The 26853-nt window shown below is 40.6% G+C and overlaps 1 protein-coding gene across 3 annotated transcripts in view; it reads left to right on the forward strand.

The window, feature by feature from the left end:
* Positions 1–26853, forward strand: part of LOC146057392 (gamma-aminobutyric acid receptor subunit gamma-3) — a 487036-nt gene that overhangs the window by 176501 nt on the left and 283682 nt on the right. The gene's annotated exons all lie outside the window — the stretch shown is intronic.

A 26853-nucleotide genomic window follows, 5' to 3' on the forward strand; every position in this document is an offset into this window, starting at 1 on the left:
TTTTTCAAATAGAAGACAGGGGTTATTCATAGACAAAACTACATAAAATACAATTTACAATTTTTTAAGGGTGGAGGGGGGGGGGAGGAAAGAGGGGGAGGGGGGAAAGGGGAAGCATATTTAGGGGAGGTACAAGTACATAGTAGACTGTTCCATTCGCATATTTCATAAACAGATACAGGGTTGCTTATGTCTTATTCTGGAGCAGCATTATGGAAGTGATGGTGTAGAGGTGTTTGACGAGAACAGGAAGGACATCCCAGGGAAAGCCCATCTAAAAGGGGAAACTGTTAGTCAGCCGGGGCTGGGGAGTGGAGAACTGAGATGTCGACTGTTGGGCTATGGCCCATCGGGAGGCCCATGTTCTCTCTGTACTCCGCCCATCTGCGCCACCTGAGATGTGTAGGGTTCGCTCTGGGGGGGTTCAGTGCTCCCGCTGTTTCAAAAAGGAAATGTCTATGGATCTTATTAATGATCATTTGAAGGGATGGTGTCTCCGCCGACTTCCAAAGTTGGGCAATTGCGGCTTTGGTTGCTATCATTATGTGGCCCAATAGGTATGAGTCTTCCGGTTGAAACGTCTCCGGGGGGATGTGGTACAGAGCGGTCAGTGGGTTCCTAGGGATGTCCTGCCTGAGCACACTGGTGGTAAGCAGGAATACATCTCTCCAAAGTGACTTCAGGGCTGGGCATTCCCAGAATATGTGTAGGATATTCCCTCTCCCTCCACAATTCCTCCAGCATGACGGGGACACGGAGGGCCAGAATTTATGTAAACGGGCCGGTGTGAGGTATGCCCTGTGCATTAGTTTATAATACATTTCTGCGTGGTTGACACATTTGGATATTTTAAAGCATGACTGGAATATCCGTCTCCAGACCTCCTCCGTAAATGTGTCTGGGAGGTCTCTCTCCCACTGGATTTGAGAGGGGAACCTCCTATTTGTGCTTGGGACTGACATATAATTATACCATTTTGAGATACCTCCTCTTGGACTGGTAGATTCAAAAAATGACTTCAGACAGCTCGGGATGCCCATCCTATAGGGAGGTTTAGGTAGGTTAGCGTTAAGCCAGTGTCTGATCTGTAGAAACTTGTAAAATTCCTGCCTGGGGACAAGATAAGTCTGCTGTAGTTGAGAGAACGACCTTATATTTCACTCCTCTATGAAGTCTTGGACTGTTTTTAATCCTAGCCCGTCCCAAGCTTGAATTGAGAGGTCAGGGAGTCTAACAGTTCCTTCCTGAGCGGCTAGTTTATGCCAGGCTGATATGGTCGTCTGCGCTGCTTTTGGTTGTATCATAGGAGGGAGGGGGGATATGGCTGGGAGTCTTAGTAGATCCGAGAGGAGGAGGGGGTGCACCAGAGCCTGTTCTATCACCACCCAGGGCTTAGTTGGGGTCTCAATGAACCAATCTCTAGCCTGGCTCAGGAGACATGCAGTGTGGTATCTGGCGAGGTCTGGGCATCCAACTCCTCCCGCATCCCTGGGAAGGGCCAGAGTGGTTTTTGCTATTTTTGGTTTGGCACCTTTCCAGATATAGGTGGATAGGGCTTTGCTGTACTTATTAGCTATAGATGTAGGGAAGGGGCGAGGGATGGTACGGAAAATATAAAGCAGTTTGGGAAGTAGTACCATCTTTACTGCCGCTATGCGGCCTACCCAGGAGGTTTCTTGCATCATCCACTCTTTGGTAAGGGCTTCAAAGGCTTGTAGGAGGGGGAGATAGTTAATCTCCAAGATGTCGCATTCTCTAGCTAAGTTAATGCCTAAATACTTGATGGACTTAGTTTTCCACGCATATCTATAGTCATTCTTTAATCGTGTGAGCACTTCCTCCGATATATCTATTGGGAAGGCCTCTGTTTTTGTGGTATTTAGCTTATAGTAAGATACCTTAGAATAGGCCTCTAGTGTTTTGTGCAAGTGAAGTAAAGAAGAGGTTGGCTCCTCCAGACAGAGTAAGACGTCGTCTGCGAACAGACTAATCTTGTGGGATATATCCCCTATAACTGGTCCCTGTATAAGTACTTGGGAGCGGATAGCCTCTGCCAGGGGTTCAATCGCCAAGGCAAATATTAGCGGGGAGAGTGGGCATCCCTGGCATGTGCCGTTAGTTATATCAAAGGATGAAGAGGAACTGCCGTTTGCCAGTACTCTTGCTGATGGGAGGGAGTATAGGGCTAGAATGGAGTGAAACATTCTCCCCCCTATTCCGAACTTCCGAAGGGTGGCTCGCAGATAATCCCAGTTCAGTCTATCAAAAGCCTTTTCGGCATCGAGCGATAGAACTAGGAGGGGGCGTTTCTGTCTCTCTTGTCTGTACTTAAATAGAAAGAATCCTCTGGGTGAACTCCATCAAGTAATTATAACTCATTAATGAAATCACAACACCTGCTATTAATCCACTTATTGTATGGTACTAAGTCATTATGGTAATTGGTTTGAAAATATTTTACTACTACATACTATAGTATAATATAAATATTTGACTGTAATACTTCTGCTGAGAGCTATCTCAGAGGCCATTTTAAAATGATGGATGATAATTTTTTGTCTGGTGCTATACTTTAGAGAGAGAGGAGTCCAAGAAGAATCTGTTTCAGCATACATTTCCCTTGGCTTCACTAAGGGGAAGAAGCAGGTCAGAGAAATTGTAACAATTAACCTGAAATTATGTTGTAAAGTTGCTCTTAACCCCTTCACGACATTTGACGTATATATACGTCATGGTCGGGAAGTACTTCCCGACACATGACGTATATATACGTCATGACTTCTAACTGTCACTGCGTCTAGAGACGCAGTGACAGTTAGGTGATGTCTGCTGTCCCTGACAGCAGACATCCCCCCTCGCCGCCCAGGGGGGGCAGGGGTGCCCCCCCGGTCGGCGATCGCTGTGATTGGCTGTTCAAATCTGAACAGCCATTCACAGCGTTTCCTGTGTTACCGGCGGCTAAGCCGCTCGGTAACACAGGGATCGGTGGTGATCGGTGCTGTCAAGTACAGCACCGATCACCACCGATGTGCAGCCCCCCCCTCGCACCCGCCGGGCACTCACCCGGCAGCAGCAGCAGCTCCCCCGGCTCCCCCGGAGCGTCTGGAGCGCACGCAGCGCTGCCCTCCTCCCCCCTCCCCCCCGCAGCAGCAGCAGCAGCAGCATCAAGCTGCAGAAAAATTTAAGAAATATATGCACTGAAAAAATATATATATATATATATACACACACACATATATATATATATATATATGTGTGTGTATATATATGTATATATATATATATATATATATACACACATATATATATATATATATATATGTGTGTGTGTGTATATACCGCACCGATTAGCACCGATCGCCAGCCCCCCCCCTCCCACCCGGCAGCCCCCCTCCCTCCCACCCACCCGGCTGCCGCAGCGCCAGCACCCCTCCCACCCCCCCGCCAGCCGCAGCGCCAGCCCCCCTCCCAAAGCTGGTGACTAAAATGGGGTCACTTGTGGGGGGGTTCCACTGTATTGGTGCTTCGGGGGTCTTGCTAATGCGACATAGCACCCACCATTCATTCCACCACCAAAAATCACTCCTTCCCTTCTGAGTCCTGCCATGCACCCAACTGGTATTTTTTGGTCACACGTGAGGCATTGCCGTACTCGGGAGAAATTTGGGCACAGATTTTGGGGTGCTTTGTCTCCTTCATTCCTTGTGAAAATAAAAAATTTTGAGCCAGAACTGCATTTTTCTGTAAAAAATTACATTTTTTTACACAAAAATGCAGATCTGGCTCAAAATTTTTCATTTTCACAAGGAATGAAGGAGACAAAGCACCCCAAAATCTGTGCCCCAATTTCTCCCGAGTACGGCAATGCCTCATGTGTGACCAAAAATACCAGTTGGGTGCATGGCAGGACTCAGAAGGGAAGGAGTGATTTTTGGATTTTGCAGCACAGATTCTGGTTGAATGACCCCCGAAACACCCATACAGTGGAACCCCCCCACAAGTGACCCCATTTTGCAAACTACACCCTTCAGGGAATTCATCAAGGGGTATAGTGTACATTTCAAACCCCCCGGGGTTTCACCAATTTTGATACAACTGAGCTGTGAAAATGAAAAATTAATTTTTTTTCATTTTCACTGCCCAGTTGTACCACAATTGGTGAAACCCCTGGGGGTTTGAAATGTACACTATACCCCTAGATGAATTCCCTGAAGGGTGTAGTTTGCAAAATGGGGTCACTTGTGGGGGGGTACCTAACTTTTAGCATCTTATGGTGCCTAGAAACCTACATTGTGCCTAAAAAATTATCTCATAAAAAGGAGGCTCCAAAATCAAGTAGGTGCTCCTTCTATTATGAAGCCTGTGGTTTGGTCACCGTGCACACTAGGGCCACATATAGGATATTTATGAAAACCAAAGAATTGGGGGAATCAATTTTTAGTCACATTTCTCTAGTAAAATCTACTGTGTTCCTTAGAAAAATGTATTAAAATTGCAAATCTGCAAAAAAAATGAAATTTTGAAATTTCACCTACACTTTGTTTTAATTCCTGTGAAACACCTAAAGGGTTAACAAACTTCCAAAATGCTGTTTTGAATACTGTGAGGGGTGCAGTTTTTGAAATGGCATCATTTATGGGGGTGTCTCACATACAAGTCTCTCAAAGTCACATCATAACTGACCTGGTCCCTAAAAAAATCAGAGTTTGAAATTTTCTTGAAAATTTGAGAATTTGCTATTCATATTTGAAGCCTCCTAGTGTCCAAAAAAATGAAAAGGAGGTTGCAATAATGATGGCAACATAAAGTAGACATATGGTCTTTGTTAGTTATTAACTATTTTAAGTGGTATGTTTATTTGTCTCACAAGCAGAAAATGTGACATTTTGCAAATCGCAAAATTTTCCATTTTTTCACGACATTTTGGTATTTTTCACAAAAAATCACAGACTGTATCGACGAAAATTTACCACTAACTTGAAGTACAATGTGTCACGAGAAAACAATCTCAAAATCACTGGGATAAGTAAAAGCAAAAAAAAGTTATCCCCACTTAAGTGATACATGCCAGATTTGAAAAAAAGGGCTCTGTCAGGAAGGCAAAAACTGGCTCTGTCATGAAGGGGTTAAAGTAGATATCTGCAGAAAGTTAACGTTAATAATGTATCAATGAATCCATTAAGATTGTATTAAAGCCTCTATAAAAATAGGAGATTTTTGGGATCTTCAGATACATTAATATTATAGAGCATATTTATTTAGCTGCAGAGTTTACGTCTAATGCTGGCCACACATCAGACCAGCTTTCCTCCAACCATCCAACTAGTTGCTTGGATGGAATAAAAATATGGTACTGGATGGGAGCAAATGTAATATTTACTTCATAAATTTGCTCCCAAAATCTGGAAAAGGACAAAAATTGTCGCTCAGACACGGTACTGTAGTTGAACCTGTGTGATTTAAACAATTTGACTGAATGTTTTTGTCCATTTTACTGGGTTTGTGAACACATTTCTGATTGTCCTTTGCTCCCATCCAGTACCATATTTTTATTCCATCAAAGCAACTAGTTGGATGGTTGGAGGAAAGTTGGTCTGATGTGTGGCCAGCATAATTCTTCATGCAACATGGCGAAAAGCTATTCAATTAATTAACCTTTACCCCAGGCAGTATTCACTGGATTAACAAGTGGTAACCTATTGCGTTTGAGAAAAAATGCCTTTAGTAATAAACCTGTGGGGTAAACGCTGCTGATTGACTCACGCAGCGCCAACTATTAGCTGAAGAGTAAACCCTGCGGCTATTTGAATATGCCCCCTAATCTAGGCACTCTTTTCCAGGCAAATTTTTTTAATGCATTTTCTACAGAACAATTAAATAAAAATATTATTTTATGCCAATGTACTAGATGGTTCATTGACTTACATTTGCAGATCAATCTTAATGGTAGAATTGGCCCACTGAAAGTACTTTCATTGCAAAAGCTATATTAATAAATATATTTTACTACACAGATATAAAAGAGTAAAAATCAAATAAGTTTAGTTTTGTCTTGTGATAATAAATCTTATGGTCTTTTGTAATAAGCATGTATACTAGTTACCAGCACGTCAGAAGTAATAACAGCACTGATGTATTTGTGCAGCATTTGAATTGCTCTCTAGGGCACCATCTAGTAACCACTGGCAGACAACACTTGACTTCCCCCCCATAGAGGTGAGTAGCAGTGATAGCCTTTTAATATATAGACACTAATGCTGAACTTCACACAGGACATACACTCCATATTGCTGGTGCTCATTTTGTTTTTTAAAGAATATTGAACCACTTCCATCTGGTGATTCAGTTATTTACTAACAAGGTTTTATAGTTCCCAAAAGTGACTGTAATGTTCTGATTTTTATGACCACTCATTTGTGTCCATGATAAATGTTACCTTGAAGATGTTATACCCCTGATGAAGTCTATAATAGACAAAATGCATTTGGTTTTACTATCAATAACTCCAAAAAGAGCTGAAGATTTGTTTTATGTATGAGAATTGTAAATTTTATGACTTTTAATCAAATTGACTGGACTTCAGGTTCACCATCACAGGTTCGCCATCTATCTTTCAATAATTCAGAGCAGAAAGGGCGCTTCTACACTATTGTTGTTTATGTCGCTGTTGGACTCTTGCCTACAGGAAATCTTTGTGGAGAGAGCTGGTATTGGAGTATTGGTTGTGTGTGTGTGTGTGTGTCTGTATATATATATATATATATATATATATATATATATATATATATATATATAGATAGATAGATAGATAGATAGATAGATAGATAGATAGATATAGATATATATTGCAAATTATGCCCAGCACCCCTTAATGTGTTACACATTATTACACCCACATTTTTTTTTCACAGATCATGTCTTTTCGGCTCCTACAGCTACCGTTTGTTTAAGCCCCACACAAACATCCATATGTACTACATTATACATTCCAATCCTTCCCCTGTGGCACATTATGTGTCCTAATCATCCCCATATAATTAATGTTGTCAACAAAATGCTCTCTTTGTGTATATTATGACCCCTCAACCCTCCCTGTGTCCATATATTGCCCCTCTATGCTTCCATTGCAACACAATATGTTCCCCAATCATTCCATTTCATACATTATGCCAACCCCAACCCCTCTTCTCAAATATTATACTGCCATCCTCTTGTCAAACATTATGCTGCCCCAACCCTACCCTTCAAACCCTGCCATCTCAACCATGAACTTATCACAAATTATGCCTTCCCAACAATGTCTTGTCACACTTTATGCCCCATTCCTCCTCAGGTCATGCATAATACACCCTTATGCATTATATCACTTAACTCTATAATAATAAGGCCAATATGTACCTATAAAATGATAACGTATAGCTCACCAAATAAGAGCTTTCCTTTGTGATACAAAGACTTCAAAGTTTATGACCTCGGAAGTGAACAATGTTGCATACGCTGCGGGGACAGTGGGAAGGATCCAGTTGGATTCCTCTTAGTTATGAATGGAAAATAAGTCCATAGGCTTTTATTGGGGAGCACCATCTAATACTATATGTTGCCCACTGCTTTAAAGCTCCAGAATGGTTCACTTTCTTGAGCTTGTTACATGGATTTCCCAGATTCTGAAAAATATAGTAACTTTTGAATTTTTTCATGCATTTTCCTTTTAGTTCATCCTGTCTCGTATGTGATAACCTTTTAAATCACCAGGTCTGAATCCAACTGAGCATTAATGAGATGTTCTGGAATTATGCCATATACAGTATTTCTCACTGTTGTCAACCAGGCATACATTGGGTGATTCCTTTAGGGAAGAATACTTCTGTTTCCATCTTGCACAATTTTAGACATGGGTAGCCTTAATGCCATAGCACATGCATGGAGTAGTGGCCGAATACAGTTATTTTGTATTAGATTATATTAAGTATATAGAGTATCTGTCTTTATAATTTTGTTTCCAATTTTTTGTCCTTTATCTGTATATCTACTGTTCTCAGGCGACTGTAAAAAAAGGAAAAACTGTCAAGATCTTACTTTATTTCTCACTGTATTAAAGGTTGTCTTCTTATCTGATTACTTAAAAGTTCATGTTTATGTACACTCTGCAATTTCATTTTCTTGCAGTAAAGTAGAACCATCTGGCCACCCTGGTATGTGATATTTATTTTGAAACTAGGTAGCATTTCAAATCATAATCCATTTCACTGTGTTACAGGGAGCTTTCAAGATCATTAATCATTCGGTTTTGCCCTAATGACATTTTCAAAAAGTAATTCCTTCACAGAAACCTGTCATTTTTATCAAGTTTTGAAATGTCGCTTAATGACTCCTACAGTATTGAATGATCTTTTACTAGGAGTGAGTGGCATTAAGTTCCCGAGTATTTCATCAAGAATGCTTCATTTTCTTTACTATTGGTGTGCTCATAGTATAGAATATATGGACAGCTGTAAAGGCACCAAAATACAGAGCTCTAAGTACTTTAATAAAAAAAAACTACCATCTGAAATACCTGTGTCTTGATTTTTAGGGGTAATTTTACTAAGTGACAGTTTCCCCACAGGTTTCTGATGTTTCTTAATGGGCTTGCAAATTGTAGAATGAAAACTCTTCACTGACGATAAACCATAGAGAAGCCGCAATTTAGAATACAAATGAACACTGAGTTAACAATGGTTTTTTTTACCATTATAAGAGAAGAAACTTATGATTTCTAAGCTGCATTAACCCCTTCAGTGGTGTTTTTTTTTTTAGGGAGCGCTCCCCACTGGGCCAGTTTTTTTATGGGGAGCGCTCCCTAAAAAAACCCCACCACTCTCTCCTTGGGTCTGGGCAGCACCGCTGAACTGTACATAGGCCGCTGCCCGGCCCTGCACCCCGCTGCCCCATCCCTGTTCCCGGCAGCCGGCTTGTCATAAGCTGGTGCCGGAGACATCAATAGAAAACCCAGAGGGGAGGGGGAAGGAGGAGGCGCGGCAGAGGGCAGAGAGCCGGGCAGCGCCTAAGTTGCCTTAGTTCAGCAATTGAACACTATTTTATTCTCCCACCATGCCCTAGTGCAGGCATTCCCAACCATGGTCCTCAAGGCACACCAACAGAGCAGGTTTTAGTGATATCCAGGCTTCAGCACAGGTGACTGAATTAGTATCTGAGGGATTCTGATTAAACCATCTGTGCTGAAGCCTGGATATCACTAAAACCTGCATTGTTGGTGTGCCTTGAGGACCGTGGTTGGGAATGCCTGCCCTAGTGGATGGTAGGGCATGAAATACCGCCTGTCAGCACATGTTGGCTCCAAAAAAGTGAAAAACCCCATGTCGTACTTTTGACTGCTGACCTCCCCCATGTCGACCTAATGCTTGTGTTGACCTATTTGAATGTTGAAATTTTTGCATGTCGACATTCTTGTTTGTCGACCTAATGGTGTTGACCTAATGGTTGTCGACATTTTTATTGTCTACCTGTTGTCCGGATACCTCAGAAGTACTAGTAGCCAAAGTGAAAGACCTTTTTATTTAAACAGAATACATTGCTTTGTTTATTGATTTGGTTACAACTGACACTATATGTCAGAACAAAATATGAAAAAAAAAAAACATTTTCATTTTCTGAGAACTAAAACACTTCTCAGAAAACTAGGTCCATAGTAATTATTATTATTTTTTTTTTTTCAAAAGAAGGATCCATTTGCTTTCATTATTTTTTTTTAATTCTTTTGTAATGTCTCCTCTCCCCTTTTGGTTCACATTTTGTATTCCAAAGAATTTCAGATCTGTGACACACTGTGGGTTGTAAAACCTCTATTGATAGTTTTTGTTTTTTGTTTGCATTAATATTGGTTCCTACAAAGTTACTCCAGAAGATAATTGCTCCTTCTGTGTTTTTTTTTTATGATTTGATCGAAAGCTTTATGTCGGTGCCATTTTGCTCATTGAGCTGTTTTTGTAGTCTATACAGTTCAAGTGAAACTCTCTATTGTTTTTTTCTTTTTCTTTACATGTATTGGATGCAGATGGCAGTTAGCCCCTTATTCTTATTGACACACAGCTACGAAATTTGCAGCTTTGCGTGTCATCTATGCGCTGCCCGCACGAACGCTCACCCCCACTTGCATGCCGAATATGCCCGCATGCATGCAAGTGGATGTTTGATTTTGCAAGTGCTCCCAGATCTGCAGGCTCCCTCCGCTGACATCAGCTGCTCGCACCTGCGTCACCAGCATATTTGCATGGAAATGCCCAGCATGTTCATGGGGATGCCCATGAAACGCTGGGTGTCCCATGAGAACGCTGCTGCCCCACGCCCCCTACCTGCACTGCTAGGTGTGAACGGGTTGGTGAATAAGCAACTTGCACAAAAGCAGCTGCACATGTGATAAAACTTTATGCGCATGTGCAGTCGCTGACCATCGCTCCCCTGTGTGAACCTGCAGTGGAGGAAATGGATAAGTATAAACCCCTTAGTTCCTGCTTGAGGTTTTTACCATTTCTCTATATCATCTTTGTTTTTTCAGGAATGATTGCTTATAAAATATGCACGATTATCAAAACCTCCTGGCACTCACTTACGAAATAATAGATAATGGAGGAGGTAATTAAACTAATGCAATGAACATTTACAGAGACATACATAAGAATACTTTTAAAGAAAAAAGGAATAAAAGGAGAACCAATGTGCTCAACATTAATTAATTACAAAAGCAGCAATAGCCACAGAAAGAAACTTCTTTTTTCATAATAGCAAAATTAATTGGAAACAACCATTCAATAGAAAATTCATTCAGGGATGCAAGAATCAGAAAGCAGCAAATGCTAAAATAGCATTGAACTTATGCAAACAATTGAAGAACAAAACTGTATGCCCACTACAGCAGACCAGAACATAACCAGAGGTAAAAAAGGGGAATTTTGCACACAACACCTTTGGCGCGGTCAATATAAATTTATCAAAACAACAAAGGCATACTGTATGAAGTAGCATAAAATCTCATTAGAACACAGAAGAGAGTTCCAAACACTACCCCCTCTGTAGACACTCACAGGCTTCCCAGTAAAGTTGTGTCCCAATTGAGGTATAGCAGGTAAGTCTGCAGCAGGCAGGTGGACCGTGTTTGAAGCTAAATTGCTCTTTTTCAAGGATGCCTTAATGTTAAAAAGGTTCCTCCTTATAAATGGATGTTCTGCCATTGATCCACCATGTATCCGGAAGTACCGTGGCTGTGACTATAAGTGGATGGTCCGTGACCTCCGTTTTGTACAGTCTCTCATACTTTTACTTTATTACTGAGGTCTTAGTTATTGGCTCCTGTGTGGAAAGACTTCATCCCCGGTTGTTTTGGTGGATCTTTGTTAGGCTGTGCACACACAGGGGATATTTTGTATAATATCACCGGCAATATGGTCGCTGAGTGACCATATTGCCCCTGATGGGAGTGTGCACCGGCGATATATCACTGGGTGCATGCTCCCATTTTCTCCCCCGTAGTGACCGCTGGTCACAGGAACATGCTCCTGCGACCAGCTGATTACCACTGCCGGGCTCCCCCGGCAGTTTCTTTTTCATCAGCGACCATCTCTGGTCGCTGATGCAAACGGGACACTGAAGGATATATCGCTCATTGCGAGCGATATATCACTCAGCGATATATCCCCCCGTGTGTATGGGGTTTATGAAGTATATCTATAAAAGAATGAATAATATAAAAAAGTAAATTGGTAAGTGTGACTAAACGAGATGGACCTGGACTGAGGACCTTCATATTCACCTCTCGTTTCTCACAGTGTAATGTACTTTTTAATCCTTTGCCCAGTTTATACAAAAGAGCAGCTGTGTATTGTTATGTACTGTTATCAGGTCTATCTTGCAGGATTGCATGTATTGTAAAGAAACAGGTTATTGCCCTAGTGTGTGACAGAAAGCAGAGCCAGGTAGCTGGGCTAACTAATTACCATGTGTAACACATATGCTAGTCCATTGTGTGAGGTGTGGTAGGTGTTGCTGGTAATGCAGCAGAACAATGCCTGAGTGACTTGTAAATTAGCTGCCAGACAAAGGGATAGATCTAGGTCAGCAGGGAACTGGGGAGATAATGGCCAGTATTCAATGCCTCAGATTCGCCGTTTTTTTTCAGTGAATCTGGCAATTCGCTGGGTTTACGGCGAATTTTCTGTTAGAAAAAACAATTCTCCCTATTCAATGGAGGCAATTCGCCACAAATTAACAGCGAATGTCTGCCGATTCGCCGTAAATGATTCTCCACGATTCAACTGTGATTTTCAATGGGGTTTTTAGTGGAATTCGCCGACAGTGTATTCAATGCTCAAATGGAGAACTGCTTTCTCCATTGATTTTCGCCATGATTCTCCGTTTAGCATTCGTCATCTTTTTTAGGTGAACTGTAATGTGATCTTTTAAATTAAAGCGTTTTTTATTTTTTTTTTGGTGTTAAAAAAATCAGAATATTTTTCCTATGAAGGGGCATGCTATTTTTATTCATATACTTGCAGCACATGAATATATTTTTTATATATATAAATATTTTTTTAAACAATATATATATATATTTTTTTTTACACATTCGCCAGCAGGGGGCCGGGAGCCGGAGCCGCTCATTAATATTCATATATTCACTGCACACTGATCCCGATGATCGGGACCAGTGAGTGCAGCGGCTCCGACCCCAGCAGCACCCTGCAAGCCCTTCTGATTGGGGTGAGGTGAGGGGAGGGAGGTGAGGGGAGGGAGGTGAGGGGATGGGAGGGGGGAGAGATATGTGGGGGACAAGCTGACAGGGACGGCTCCAGCAGTAGCAGACCTCTGACTCCGGCAGCCACAGCACGGTGATGTCAGCGCTGGGACTGCTTGAGCCGGAGGCTCTGCTGCTGCTGGACCTGTCCCCAGGCTGTGCGGAGGCTCCCGCCTGCATCAGCGCGCTCCCCCGCCGCGACACCAGTCCCTCCCATCCCCCTGCAGACTCCAGACAGGCATGGAGCATCTGCGCAGGGGGATTCGTCACTCTTCACACTATTCGCCGTCAGGGGCAGCGAGCCCCTGACGCATTGAATAGTGTGGGCTGGCGTCTGGCAGCGAATTGAAGGGGAGTGAAAAATCATGGCGAGCGCACTGCGAATCAAAAACAGGATTCGCTGCCATGCGCTCGCCATGGCATTGAATACTCCCCAATATGTCAAACATCCCAGGGGATGTCTGCTGCACTATACTGGCTGATATCTGACCCTACCCCCTGAGTAGACTTTGTAGCACCAGGGGGAATCTGGGTATATAAGGAGAACAGTTTCTCAATGGAGAGATTCTATCCTGTAGATCAGACATCAAAGGAAACCCTACCAGGACACAGGACTGTCTAGCTAACGGTAGTGGTAAGGCTGCAGGTTGCTATTTTAGGATACTGACTGCAAGAGGCTGCTGGAGGATCTATGCTACCAATTATCCTGTACCAATTTCAATGTAAAGGGAAAAGGGTGTCACACTCCAGGAATTATATATCTAATTCATTGCAATAGTGGCCTCCACTATATAGGTTGCACATTGAAAAACCTTAAAACGAGGATGGCTAAGCATATCTGGCTGACCATATCTGCAACATTACAAATGGCCTAGAAACTCATTCTCAATCCAATAACTTCAAAGAGAAACATCATTGCTTAACAACACAGATTTGTATCTTCATTGGGATGTGTTAAAAATGACTGGAAGAATCACGTTAAAGAATCAAGACTAGCAAATAAAGAGATGGAATGGATTTTTTAATTCAAAACCCTCATTCCTGAAGTATTAAAATGGATCCTATCCCTCATCTCTTGCTTTATACCTTTTTACCTTTTTTCAATTACCTCTCTTGTTCATTATATATATATATATATATATATATATATATATATATATATATATATATATATATATATACATTTTATAAATATACTCAAAGTGTCCATCCCCTTAAGGACCTTTATCAGGAGTTTGGGCAGCATATTCAACCAAATGTAATTAGCACAGCAGAACCACGCAGCATTTTCTACACCATTTCTGATTTTGGATCCTAGCTGTGCACACATCTTTAAGCTATCAATCTACAGCAGCTTCCCAGGTAAAATCAGCAATCAGTGTTCATCTCTCCCAGCACCGGCAACCCTGCAGCTTTTTATATTGACGCTCACAGAGCTGTCCATCTGCTGCCTGAGCTTTGTTGGACTTGCAGATTTGTTCACCTGCCGCCTGAAACCTGCCCGACCACAGAACACACTGATTGCTGATTTACCTGGGAAGCTGCTGTATAGGTGAAGGACTGGCTTAATATCCAAATGCTGGCAAGCTGATAAATTTTAACCTTGATGTATGTGAGCTTATGTTTCTATACTATATATATCCATTCACTTATGGTGCGCCCTCCGTGTATTTCTCTTGAGATATATATATATATATATATATATATATATATATATATATATTTATTTAAATTGGATTATATTCTTTCATAATAAAGTTGGATTTCTGTTTATCCCTTTCCCCTAACTTATGTCCCTCTCAGGTAATACAGAGCTGGTCTTCAATACAAAATAAAAAATGTGGGTACTTGTTTCCTAGCACTACGCCCATGATTTTAAACTTATTACATCGTTTTGATCGCATTGATTGCATCGCATGCGATGCAATGCAATGCGATCGATGCGATCAAAACGATGATATCATTGTACAATCACCCTGATGGGTGATTAGTATGTTATATGTTTCCCCATTGTTAATGCCACCGCCACTATTAACGCCAACCCGAAGCGTGGCGAGCGTAGTGAGCCCGCGGGGGCGGCAGTACGCGTCCTCCGACCTTTTCATACCCCCACTATCCACGTCGGCGTGGAGTTGATTTTATATAGTGTGGCGAGCACAGCGAGCCACAGAGCCCGAAGCGTGGAGAGCGGACGTGGATAACTTCACATGTATTCCGCGGCCCCTCGTGGCGCTCGTTGCGCTCACCACGCTTCGGGCTCGGTGGCTCGCTGCACTCGCCACACTATATGATGTCAACTCCACGCCGACGTAGATAGTGGGGGTATGAAAAGGTCGGAGGACGTGTAACGCCGCCCTTTGCAGGCTCGCTGAGTCTATAGTACAGGATCTTTCAAACATTTCAATAAGATAAGTGGTCAGGAAAAGGTTAAACATAATAGAAAAAGTACTGCACTTCTAAGCTCACAATCTCCCACTTCATGGTAAGGCTTTTGTCTCTTCCTCCTGGCAGCTACTCCCTGGTCCATTGTGATGTTTGAGGGCTCAGATCCACACATACACAGGGCCGGATTAAAGGAGGGGCAAAGGGGGTCAGTACCCATGGGCCCCCCTCTAGCTAGGGCCCCCCTGTGGTTGGCATGTATTTTAAAAAAAATAGCTAAAGGTTTTGTGCATGGTAATGGGGTAGTGCTACAGCTTCACCTATCTGCCAATGGGACAATGATTAATGGTGCTAACCATCAGGAGCCAAGGAACACTGACTGCACAAGTGTGCAGTGCATTACTGGGAGTTGACTGAGTCCCATGACACTTTGCACAAGAGGGCAGAGGTTGAGAGTTTTGTGCTGAGCTCTGATTGGTGGAGCTCATTACATGCTTCTCAGGCCCATGGAGGACAGCAGCAGCAACCTAGTCATGGGATGATTTTTATTTAGAGGCAGCACTGAGCCTGTGGGTTTCCTACAGTCCTACAAAGTAAGGTGCAGAGAGACAAACAAAGGCTTTTGCATGTGGTATGTACGGTATGTATGTATGTATGTGTGTATATATATATATATATATATATATATATATCCCCCCTGCAGTTACCCATTGACCAAGTTTATACTGCCTTTAATCTGTGTTTTGACAGTGTAATATTCTCCCATGCAGTTTGCAGCCAGTAATGACAAGTGCAAGGGGCACCCCTGTGTAAAGTGCCCCGGGCCCCCCGAAGGCTTAATCTGGCACTGCATATACAGTAAATGTGGTAGAAGAAGCTGGTGCACTAGGCATGTGCAACAGCTCTGCTCTGTCCCTTAAACTGCATGAAGTGGTGGCAGCTCAATTGATCATATTATATACCAGCTACTGTTGGCACAATTCAAGGCACTTGCCAAGCGGAGGGGGTTTCCGAGCAACCAGAACAAACCCCCCCTGCATTTGCCTATGCAGTGGAATACTTTATAGAGTCCAACTGACCTAAATGGTGTGTGTTGGACCTCAAACCCACCATAAATCCATAACAGGTCCCATCAGTTTCTAAACCCCAGTAAGCCTACTGCTTAGTAAATCTTGGCATCAGTGTTAATCCCATTTATCAACCTTTGTTTTCAAAATGGTTTTATTTAATAAGCTACTAAAACATGCATACACCAGAGATATACTGTATTCATTATTTCACATTTTCGTTGCAGTATTCCCAAAGGCATTATACAGAGTAATAAAAGCATCATACTTTTCCTGCAGCTTTCATTCCAGCCAACAGATATGCACTGTAGTTCACATTGATACCAAACAGCTGCTTCACTTATTATTACTAAAATGATTATAAATTACTCGCCAGAGCTATAAGGAATACTTAAGCACTTCTTAAATGATTAATATCAATCTTATGCTATTTTTCACTAAATATTTGAGGTATGCAATTATATAACAACTAAACGAGCAATTAAGGAAATATGTAAACTAATGAGGCATAAATCAAGCAGTCACAGGTCTAACACACTTCTCTGGCACTGATGAAATAATTATGTGTGTACAATATGTAAATTGCATTTCTTGATGCTAATGTCAACATTATCGTCTTTTCTTTTTACTTAGTTTTCAATATTATCTTTCTTGAGTTTCACTAGATCAGATGTTGCCTGCAATAAGCCTGTCACAGAGTGAAACAGGGAAAACAAAACAGGGAAATTGGAACTAAAAACATAAAATCCTTAGCAGCCCAACGAAGATATTTAAGCCCCACCCTCAGACATTGTCAGATTTTAGCCAGAGATGTGTGTGTTTACACCTGGTTTATGCTGCCTGATTAACAGCCATATTCTTGGTGTTATTATAAGTACCATGAAGTTGATGGAAATTCCTCTTTATATGATTAAGGTAGTAAATATATACCTGTGTAACCTACTGTATGTGTCTCCAACTATATTGGAGACATGTATTAAAGAGACATTTAATACATGATTTATTAACTATTAGTGCTTTGTAGCAATTAATATTGATATTACTTGTGAAAATTATAATAAGATTTGGTGAACAGTGCTTAAAAGTCTATGCGTCTATTTTATATGGATATGTGGAACATTAGATAATGTGTATGTTTCTGTGAATGTCGGTAGGCAATGATGCAGGGTGTACTAAATAACTTGAGCACCAAAGAGAAAAGGACCAAGGGCGATGGAGAGGCGACTCCACAAATGTATTAAATTCCACTCCAGGTCTGTGACATCTGAGTCAATCTCATTGGAGGATATATGTAAGACACAAAAGTAACAATGTGTAGACCATCTAGGACTGAGATTTTAAAATCAAAAACACATTAGGATGCCATGCATACCCTCACTCACGCTAATGTGTGGGGAAACATGTGTTTAAAGATATCTTTGCACTCGTCAAAGGTTCACCACGTGCTGGAGTGGGTATTTGCAAGTGGATGCGCAAGTGGATGAGCATAAGAACAGAAGAAAAAATCTCTTTCAGTAAAATCCAAACAGTTTTATTGCTAAAAAAAATAAGCCTAGGACGGAAGATGTAATCACAGTACCTGATGGTGTGGATAATGGCCATATACAGCACCATTGGTACTTGTCTCACAATCCCAGTGGTGTAGAATCCAGAAATCCTCTCCTGCTGACGTGTTTGCTGACGTGTTTCGATAGGTTATCCTATTTAAACGTGTCAGAAGGAGAGGAGTTCTGTATTCTTTCTTCCATCCCAGGAATATGCTTTTACAATTGAAAAAAAAAAGAAACATTTTTTAGCAATAAAACTGGATTTAACTGAAAGAGATTTTTTCTTCCGCTCTAATGCTCATTGGTTTAAAAACCATCTCGGAGTAAATTTGAATTCTACCAAAGAGACCTTTATACGCATATTCCAGTTCACTCACGAAGTGAGTATGGTACGTGTCCACTTGTAAATACCCAGTCCTGCACATGGTGAACCTTTGGTGAGTGCAAAGATAGTGAGGGTACGCATGGCAGCACCCATCCCAATGTGTTTTTGATTTTAAAATCTCAGTCCTAGATGGTCTACACATTGTTACTTGTGTGTCTTACATATATCCTCCAATAATATCGACTCAGATGTCACAGACTTGGAGTGGAATTTAATACGTTTGTGGAAACAGCTCCTGATCGTCCTTGGTCCTTTTCTCTGTGGTGCTCAAGTTATTTAGTACACCCTGACCAACCGTCACAGAAACATACACGTTATCTAATGTTCCACATATTCATATAAAGTTACTTTTGTGTCATAGAAACATCGAATTTGACAGCAGATAAGAACCACTTGGCCCCTCTAGTCTGCCCCTTTTTTAAACATGTTACCTCAAACCATATTTGATCCTTATTTTTTTGTAAGGATATCTATATGCTTATCCCAAGCATGTTTAAATTGTACTACTGTATTTGCGTCTACCACATCTGATGGTAGGCTATTCCACTTATCTACTACTCTTTCTGTGAAGTAATTCTTCCTCACATTTCCCCTGAATCTTCCTCCCTCTAGTTTCAGTGCATGTCCTTGTGTTCTGTTGCTCCTCTTCCTGTGAAGAATGTCTTCCACCTGTACCTTGTTAAAACCCTTGATATATTTGAAAGTTTCTATCATGTCCCCCCTTTCCCTTCTCTGCTCCCTTCCCTTATCTGCCCTTCTCTGCTCTGATCTACATATTAAGATTTTTTAGTCTTTCCTGGTATGTTCTGTGATGTAGGCCATGCACCATTTTAGTTGCCCTTCTTTGTACAGTCTCTAATGTATTTATATCCTTCTGGAGATATGGCTTCCAGAACTGAACACAATACTCTAGGTGAGGTCGTACCAATGACCTATACAGTGTGTTACATATATCTTCCAACAAGATCGATTGGAAGTGGAATCAAGTGGAAATTTATATTTTGGGGATTTGGCTCTCCATTGCCCTTGGTCCTTTTCTCTTTGGTGCTCAAATTCTATAGGGTGGTGATCCCTATTTCAGGAACCGGCAGAAGAAGAGTGGTTGTGCCTTGGGACTGATCTTTTTTTGTTTTGTTTTTTGTACTAAATAACTGTTGCAGAATATGTCAAGTGATTAATAGAATAGCAATTTATTCTACAAACAATATTACATAGAATGCATTCTGGTACATAACAGTATTCATTTATACATGAATAACATGAAACATAATGCCAGACTCGAAATGGGAACTTCAGACTGCAAAACCCTTATCTCTGTTCCCATGCTCAGCCTGGCTCTTGTTGTGGAGTCCTAGCTTGTACTAGTCTGCCAAGTGTGGATGCCATGGTCAGTGGGGTGGATGTGTAGGGTCACGATGGATGGAGCCTGTTGCCAGTACACTATGCCCCGTATGGAGACTCACCTGGTCCTGGTCAGTTGTTCACAATGTCAGGTCCGCACTCCGCTGGAGATGTTGTGTCTCTCGTCTGTGCTACTTGATCCAAGGTTTGGTTCCTGCACTGAGTCCTGTGGCTCTAGGGTCTCAGTGTGGGTCTTGTGTGCTCATACTCCCCACCGGGAGAACATTAAAGATTTGATAACAAGGTACAATATCAATAAGAAGGGGCGCTGATTGTAGAGTTGTGTTGCCTAGCTGCAATACATAAAAGGGGATGTTGCTAATTGTAGAGCTGTGTTGCCTAGCCTGCCAGGAGGAGCCTGTTCAGATGGTTCATCAAAAACTTTTTGAAGTGTGTGCTCTGACTGCCAGCCAGGAGGAGCTGATCAGGGCGAAGTGGATGAAGTTGTAAGAGTTTGTTTGGGAGATGGGGAGCACCATATCAAAAAAGGAATAATATTCCTTAATACTTTTTAAAGTAATTGACATGTACTGTATTATGCATGTTATTTAGTTAGTAGTTTCAAGAATCTGTGAGTTGTATAAAATGAATGTGTTATTACAGTACTTTGAATTACAAATAGTTTGTGTTTTTTAACATCAAAGATGCTTATTATTTAATTTTAATAGTTTTGGCCCACTAATTATTGCACGGATGGTGTAATGGCTAGTAATTCGGCCTCACAGCACTGAGGTCATGAGATTGGTTTCCACCATGGCCATAAATGTGTGGAGTCTGTATATTCTCTCCATGCTTGTGTCATGAGCCACCACTGTAGCTCGTTATTTTTATGTCAGTTTCTGTGAGCTTTTCAAAATTCTGTTTCTGGTATGGAACTTGCTGGTGGCCTCCTGTGGTGAGTTTGTACTATTGCAGCTCTATTCTGTGTGATTGTTCTGCACAAGGCTGTTGCTTAATTAACTTGTTACTTTAGGTCTCTGCTACAGTCATTTGTGCTTCAGGAGGCCTGTGCCTCCCCAGCAGTGTTGATTGGTGCTTGCTCCTGTTATATTCACTGCAGATGCAGACCCTGACACCAGTTATAGCTACAGCTACAGCTCCTGTGACTAGCTTCCAGCTTCTTGTTCCCAGCTTCCAGTTTCCAGCTTCTTGCTCACTGTTTCCAGCAGTTAATTTCAACTTTAGTGGTAGTCACTTGCACTCCTGTTTGCTCCTGTGTCCTGCTCTTGCCCCAGGAATTCCAGCCTGCTTCTAGTTTTGGTTCTGGGTCATCGTAAGTGATCCACCTGGAGCCTGCTGTGTCTTGTTTTGTGGTGTTATATTGTGCTTTTGCGTGGTGTCTTTTCTTATGCTTATGAACAGGTTGTCCTTGGTTTGCAACAATGTCGCTTATACGTTTTGATTACTCATTTCTCTGGGATTGGCTCAGAAGCCATTAGTGTTTTTCCCAGTCAGGCCCCTGTTAGTCAGTTTCACCTTTTGACTGTCTCTAAAGGATCTGCAGCACCTTGTCCAAGCATAAGACCTGGTTGCACCAGAGTTGGGGCAGACTTAATTTGCCCCTTCAAACATGGTGATTAATTGTGAAGCCTAAACATCTGCAGGTACTGGCCATCCTTTGGGACAGATCAACAGAGGCAGTGTAGGGTTCACTGTGGCCATCCTAAACACTGGTCACAGCTGTATGGTAACACCCAAAAACTATAACAGCTTGTCTGGGTTTCATCCGGGTACTCCGGTTGCCTCCCACCATCCAAAAATATACAGGTAGGTTAATTCACTCCCAACATAAATTAACCCTAGAATGTATGTGTGTGCATGTACATTTGGTAGGGAATATAGATTGTATGCTCCACTTGGGAAGGGACTGAGGTGAATGTTCAACTATTCCCTGTAAAGTGCTGCAGAATATGTGTGTGATATATAAGAAATGGTTAATAAATAAATAATAATAGTAAATAGTTTGGTGCACTTTAACTCATATGTGCTAGTTGCTAAACACGTTTCCTCCTTTAGTAATTTTAAAACAGTGCCTATTTGCAATTATTTGTTCTGTTTTTGCTTTATTATTGCTGGAACTAACCTACTGTAGGAATTTTGCAACCCACAGTGCATGAGCTAATCTACTTAGTTAAATATTCATTTTGACATATATTTATGAGCTTTTACAACCTCCCCCGTGCACAGTACCCTTTGATTAATACAATTTAAAAAATATATTTCAGTTGCTCCGAGGAAACCAATCAGTAAGATAAAAATAAAATTCACTGTTTAATAAATATCTGTGCTACATAAAATAGTTATTTTCCTTATATGGTATGAGAACACTACATACTATCATGACCATTATTATATCTGAAATTAAGTCCCTTCTTTCAAAATATCTAACCCCCTTAACAGCTTTTGTCTGTTGGTCATCTGTGATCCCCAGGCAGAAACATTTAGCTTGAAACACACAAGGTATACCTTGTTTTGAATGACAAGTCAATGTGCCACCTTAGTACTGAAACAATACACAAGAAAATATTTTGTCCATAAATATTGAAAATAGCGTTGTGGATCTGCAGGAACAATTCACAGAGGACCGTTGTGTCTAGAAGGCTTGTTTTTAAGACATTCTCTTTCTACATTGGCCTGCTGCTGTTGCACATAATTAAGGTTTATTATTACAGAACAAAACTTTCTCATTTGAATCTTGGATGTGGATTATACTTTTTACAACTATTCAGTAATATATATATATATGTGTGTATGTGTATATATATATATATATATATATATATATATATATATATATATATATATATATATATATATATATAAAGGGTCTTCTACCAATTTGCTTGATCTGCAAATGTAAGCTATTGAAAAACATCCAAACAATTGGCAAAAAATCATATTTCTATTTAATTGGTCTGTAGAAAAATGTTATAAAAGAACCTAGTAGGAAATAGAATAACTAATTATGAAGAATAGTTATTTAATTGCGGGATTTACTCTAATTACCAGAGGCATTTTCTTGACTCCCCTGGAGTGTGGGAGATGCTGCAATTACCTAGTTTGGTACCCCTATTTTCCACCCAAGTGTAATTGTGTCTGAATGAGTGCTGCTCTACACTATTTGTATGTGCAGCCCATTTAATTAGGGTGCACACCCAAACAAATCTAAAGAAAGGATGTCTCACCAACACTGTCACTTCACTTCCCTATGACCATATTATATTACACAGTAGTGTCCCCAGTTCATATGATGCCAAATAGAACTGTACAGTGTATTTTATATAGTACATGTATAGCTTACTGCATTTTAAGGAAATAAGGCCTGATTCAGAGCGGGATGTGGTGCTGATGTTTGCACAGTGCTCTTATGAAAAGTCTACAAAACCCTTACTGCGTTTGTGAGATGCTGCTACTGGTGCCCGCTGCTGTTGTTGCTGCATAAGACAATACATCTACCCAGAGGGCTCTCAGTCATGCAGTCCTTAGTTTGCCCTGTTCCACTTATCCATATGTCCATGTTTAAGTGGACAGTGGGTGCAATGGCATTTTTGACACTAAGGACACTTTTCTTAGTGTCCCCTTACAGTCTGGGAATCACTTGTCTACTGAAGTGGAATCTACATTGTATTTGGTACTGGGGACAAAGTTCATCCATCAGCTGTCTAAATCCCACTCCACTAATGGCAGATACTGGACACATGCCTTACACCAGCATACAGTAGTTGTTATGGCCTCAGTAATCCACTTTGTAATAAGGTAACTGCTGGCATACTTCATCTTCCTTGTTAAAGTAGTAGCAGTGGTGTTCCAATATTCTTTCTGGAATGACGATTGACTCCCATCAGCAACAGCAGCATTGGCAGCAGTAGGCATAGCACTCAAGGATCCCTTAAAGGAATCCTGGATAGGAGAGGAGTTAGTCACGCCAGTGACATAGCCTGCAGGACTACTTCAACTGGACTTGCAGTGCTCCTCTCAGGATTTGCAGAGAGTGTGCATATGGTGGAAGGAGCCTCCTCTTTCCATACAGTGTTGGGAAGGTCAGACCTAGACATCACAAACGCAGACACACTTTGACTCTCCTTGGGGATTTGTGATATCTGTGCTTTAAACAGTTTTATTTTTTACATTTTTCAAGAGGGTGGCGGGCTCCATCTTCAGGAGACGCTGAATCACCAGTTATGAACATAGGCCAAGGCTTTATAGCCTAACCTTGCTACTTCATGTTGTCAATGGCATATTGCCAATGTTAAGTTTCTCGTTAACTGACTTTGCTTTTTCTGATTAGCATTAAAAAGATGATTTGGTTTTTCATGCCCTCTATGACATTGGGTATTGACCTTAGCAGATGACTTTGATGGACTTGCATTGTCAATATCATGTAGAGTGGCATCAGCTTCAGTACTAGGAAGTGGTTCCTTTTCATTAAATTGTGTGCCCTCCTCCTCCATTTCTCTATCAACACACCCCCCACTGGACTTATACGGCAGCACAGGGCAGCACCACTGGACTTAAATTCAGCACTCCAGGACAGCACAGGACAGCACAGGACAGCAGCACCCATAACAGAACAGGACAGCACCATAGGACAACACCCCAGAAAAGGATCTCAGGACAGCAGCTCTGTACACCCCTATACAGCACATGACAGCAGCACCCCTAAAAGCACAGGACAGCAGCACTCCTAACTGCACAGGGCAGCACCACTGTGCTTATACAGCAGCACAGCTGAGGACACCAATGCTGAACTTATACTGCAACACCACTGGACATTTATGACAGCACCACTGGACATTAAGTCTATTCTGGCACGCAGTCTATCCACAAAGTTGGATTCATTCCTTAAACGTTATGTTTTAAAGAATTTGAAACTATCCCCTGATGAAGTCGTATAAGACAAAACGCGTCGGGTATCTGTTGTTTGACGACCTGCAAATCAAAACCTGTGTTTGATAAATAAACTAATTTATTTTAAATTAAATTTTATTTGTTATTTGTTGTTGTCTACTGGATAATTATAATCCTAAAGTGGTGGACACCATTGAACGCACTCTATATCTTTCTTTCTCACATCTACATTTCTGCCCTCCACTAACAGGGAGGACTTATAGAGAGCTGCCATTAAACCTAGCGCAAACAAAAGTCTATCTTTCCTGCTTTACATATGTTTACATATGTTTTTATATATATATATATATATATATATATATATATACACTTCCCAAATGGTGGTATAGCGCCTGAATTAAATGTCCATGTATCACGGTAAAGTTCATAAAACCAAAAAGACGTTGGATTTCCAAGAGGTTTCTTTATTTGACTCTTATGTGGTTCAAACAATAAGAGTCAAATAAAGAAACCTCTTGGAAATCCAACGTCTTTTTGGTTTTATGAACTTTACCGTGATACATGGACATTTAATTCAGGCGCTATACCACCATTTGGGAAGTATATTGTGGGTATTGTTTCCTAGCCCTAAGGAAACCTGGTGGTTAAGCAGCCACAATTGAAGTTTAAGTTGTTTCTAATATTATTGTGCATATAAGCGCGTGAGGAGTATTGGGGATAATATATATATATATACATATCTAGAAAGAAGACCTTCATTTGCGCATAATAATAATAATATTTAGCTCATAACAAATGAATCGCATTTCAACACCACCATTGAAGAGGATTAAGATCTAAATACGGGGTATCAAATTTAAAGCATAATTTAAGCAGACCCCCTCCACCCAGGACTAATAAGGCATACCATTCTTTAGGTACGCATTACGTTTTTTGGACAATAAATCAGCCTTTCTGCAGGATCTTTATTTCCGGCATCTAAGGGTATGTACCCATAAAGAGACCAATAGCGCCTCTTCCCCACATATTTGTATTCCCCATTACATGCTCACTCCTCATCGACCGTTTATAATAATTATTTATGTTTTTAAATTTTCTAGACGTCACCATAACGTCAAACAAAAGTTTTTCTAAAAACTCTACATATATCTTCCAAAGTCCAAATAAAATCGGTATGTATAAATCATTATCCGTACCACTAATTATTAAAAACGAAGACAAACATTTAAAGGGCTTTATATATGTGTATATATACATATTTTTTTATTGTCATAGAGTCAATTACCCCTGAGGAAGTCGTACAGCGACGAAACGCGTTGGGTCCCGACTCATCTGTTATTCATGTACCATAAATGTACCATCAGTACTGTCTGACATTGACTACAATATGTTTTAATAAAATCATTTTATAAGTCGTAACGAAATTTGTACCCACTGTTGTATAACACACTAAGGTGGAGGTTCTTATTCAGCGCTCTCTATATACATTTCTTGTTTTTTATCTATATATATATATATATATATATATATATATATATATATATATATATATATATATATATATCTGTACTGCATCTGACATGTAATACAATTCTCTGTTGTGGCCAAAATATCAGTACAGACAAGAATAGTGAAATCATGTGGTATTGGAAGTATATAACAATCATTTGCATTTTTTGTAATGTTCGAATTTGATATATAGGCCAACGCGGATTCAATTTTAATTAGGTAATTTTTATTTTAAAATTGTAATTCTGAAACCCTATAACTGATATGATACAGCATGTGACACTTTGTGAATTCCTTTTTTTTTTTAAAGAAATGACACCAATATTTACCTCACACTTGTTTCGTGTTAAGTAAATCATTAACATATATTAAAATATTTTATGTTGGCACTGTCCTCATTCTGCTGTGCTGGCAGATACTAAGGATCTGTATCTCGTGTATGAACAGCATTGCATGGAGGTGGAATTTTTGATTTGTGCTGAAAAACTGTCACTTTGAGACTCTTCTCAGTGCCAGTAGGACCGTTTGTTCCACTGAGCTGTCATACAAATTCTCATCATAATGGCAATTAATTATTCTTGTCAACAGCAGTTTCATAAAATAAGGCAACATAACTTTTAAGGGTATTAAAATGTTGTTTCACATTTATTGTTCTGTTTCCTCAGATTGAATCTTTTTTTTTTGCCCCGCATTACAAAATTTGTTTATGTGACCCCTCCCACCCCTTGTGATGTATAGTAATTTTAAAACCTACAAGCTAACTTCTGTTAAAAACAAATAATTCTAATTTATGTATGAGATACTTCACAGTGTATGAGTATTGAAATAGGAAAAAATTAGCTATCTTTCCTCTCACTACCAAGGCTATGTGCTATGTGGAGAGTTATAAGTGGAGGGATACATTATAAAGTGGATGGATATAAAGTA

Source organism: Crinia signifera, chromosome 2 (genome assembly GCF_055691185.1).
Source record: "Crinia signifera chromosome 2, ASM5569118v1, whole genome shotgun sequence".
NCBI lineage: Eukaryota > Metazoa > Chordata > Amphibia > Anura > Myobatrachidae > Crinia > Crinia signifera.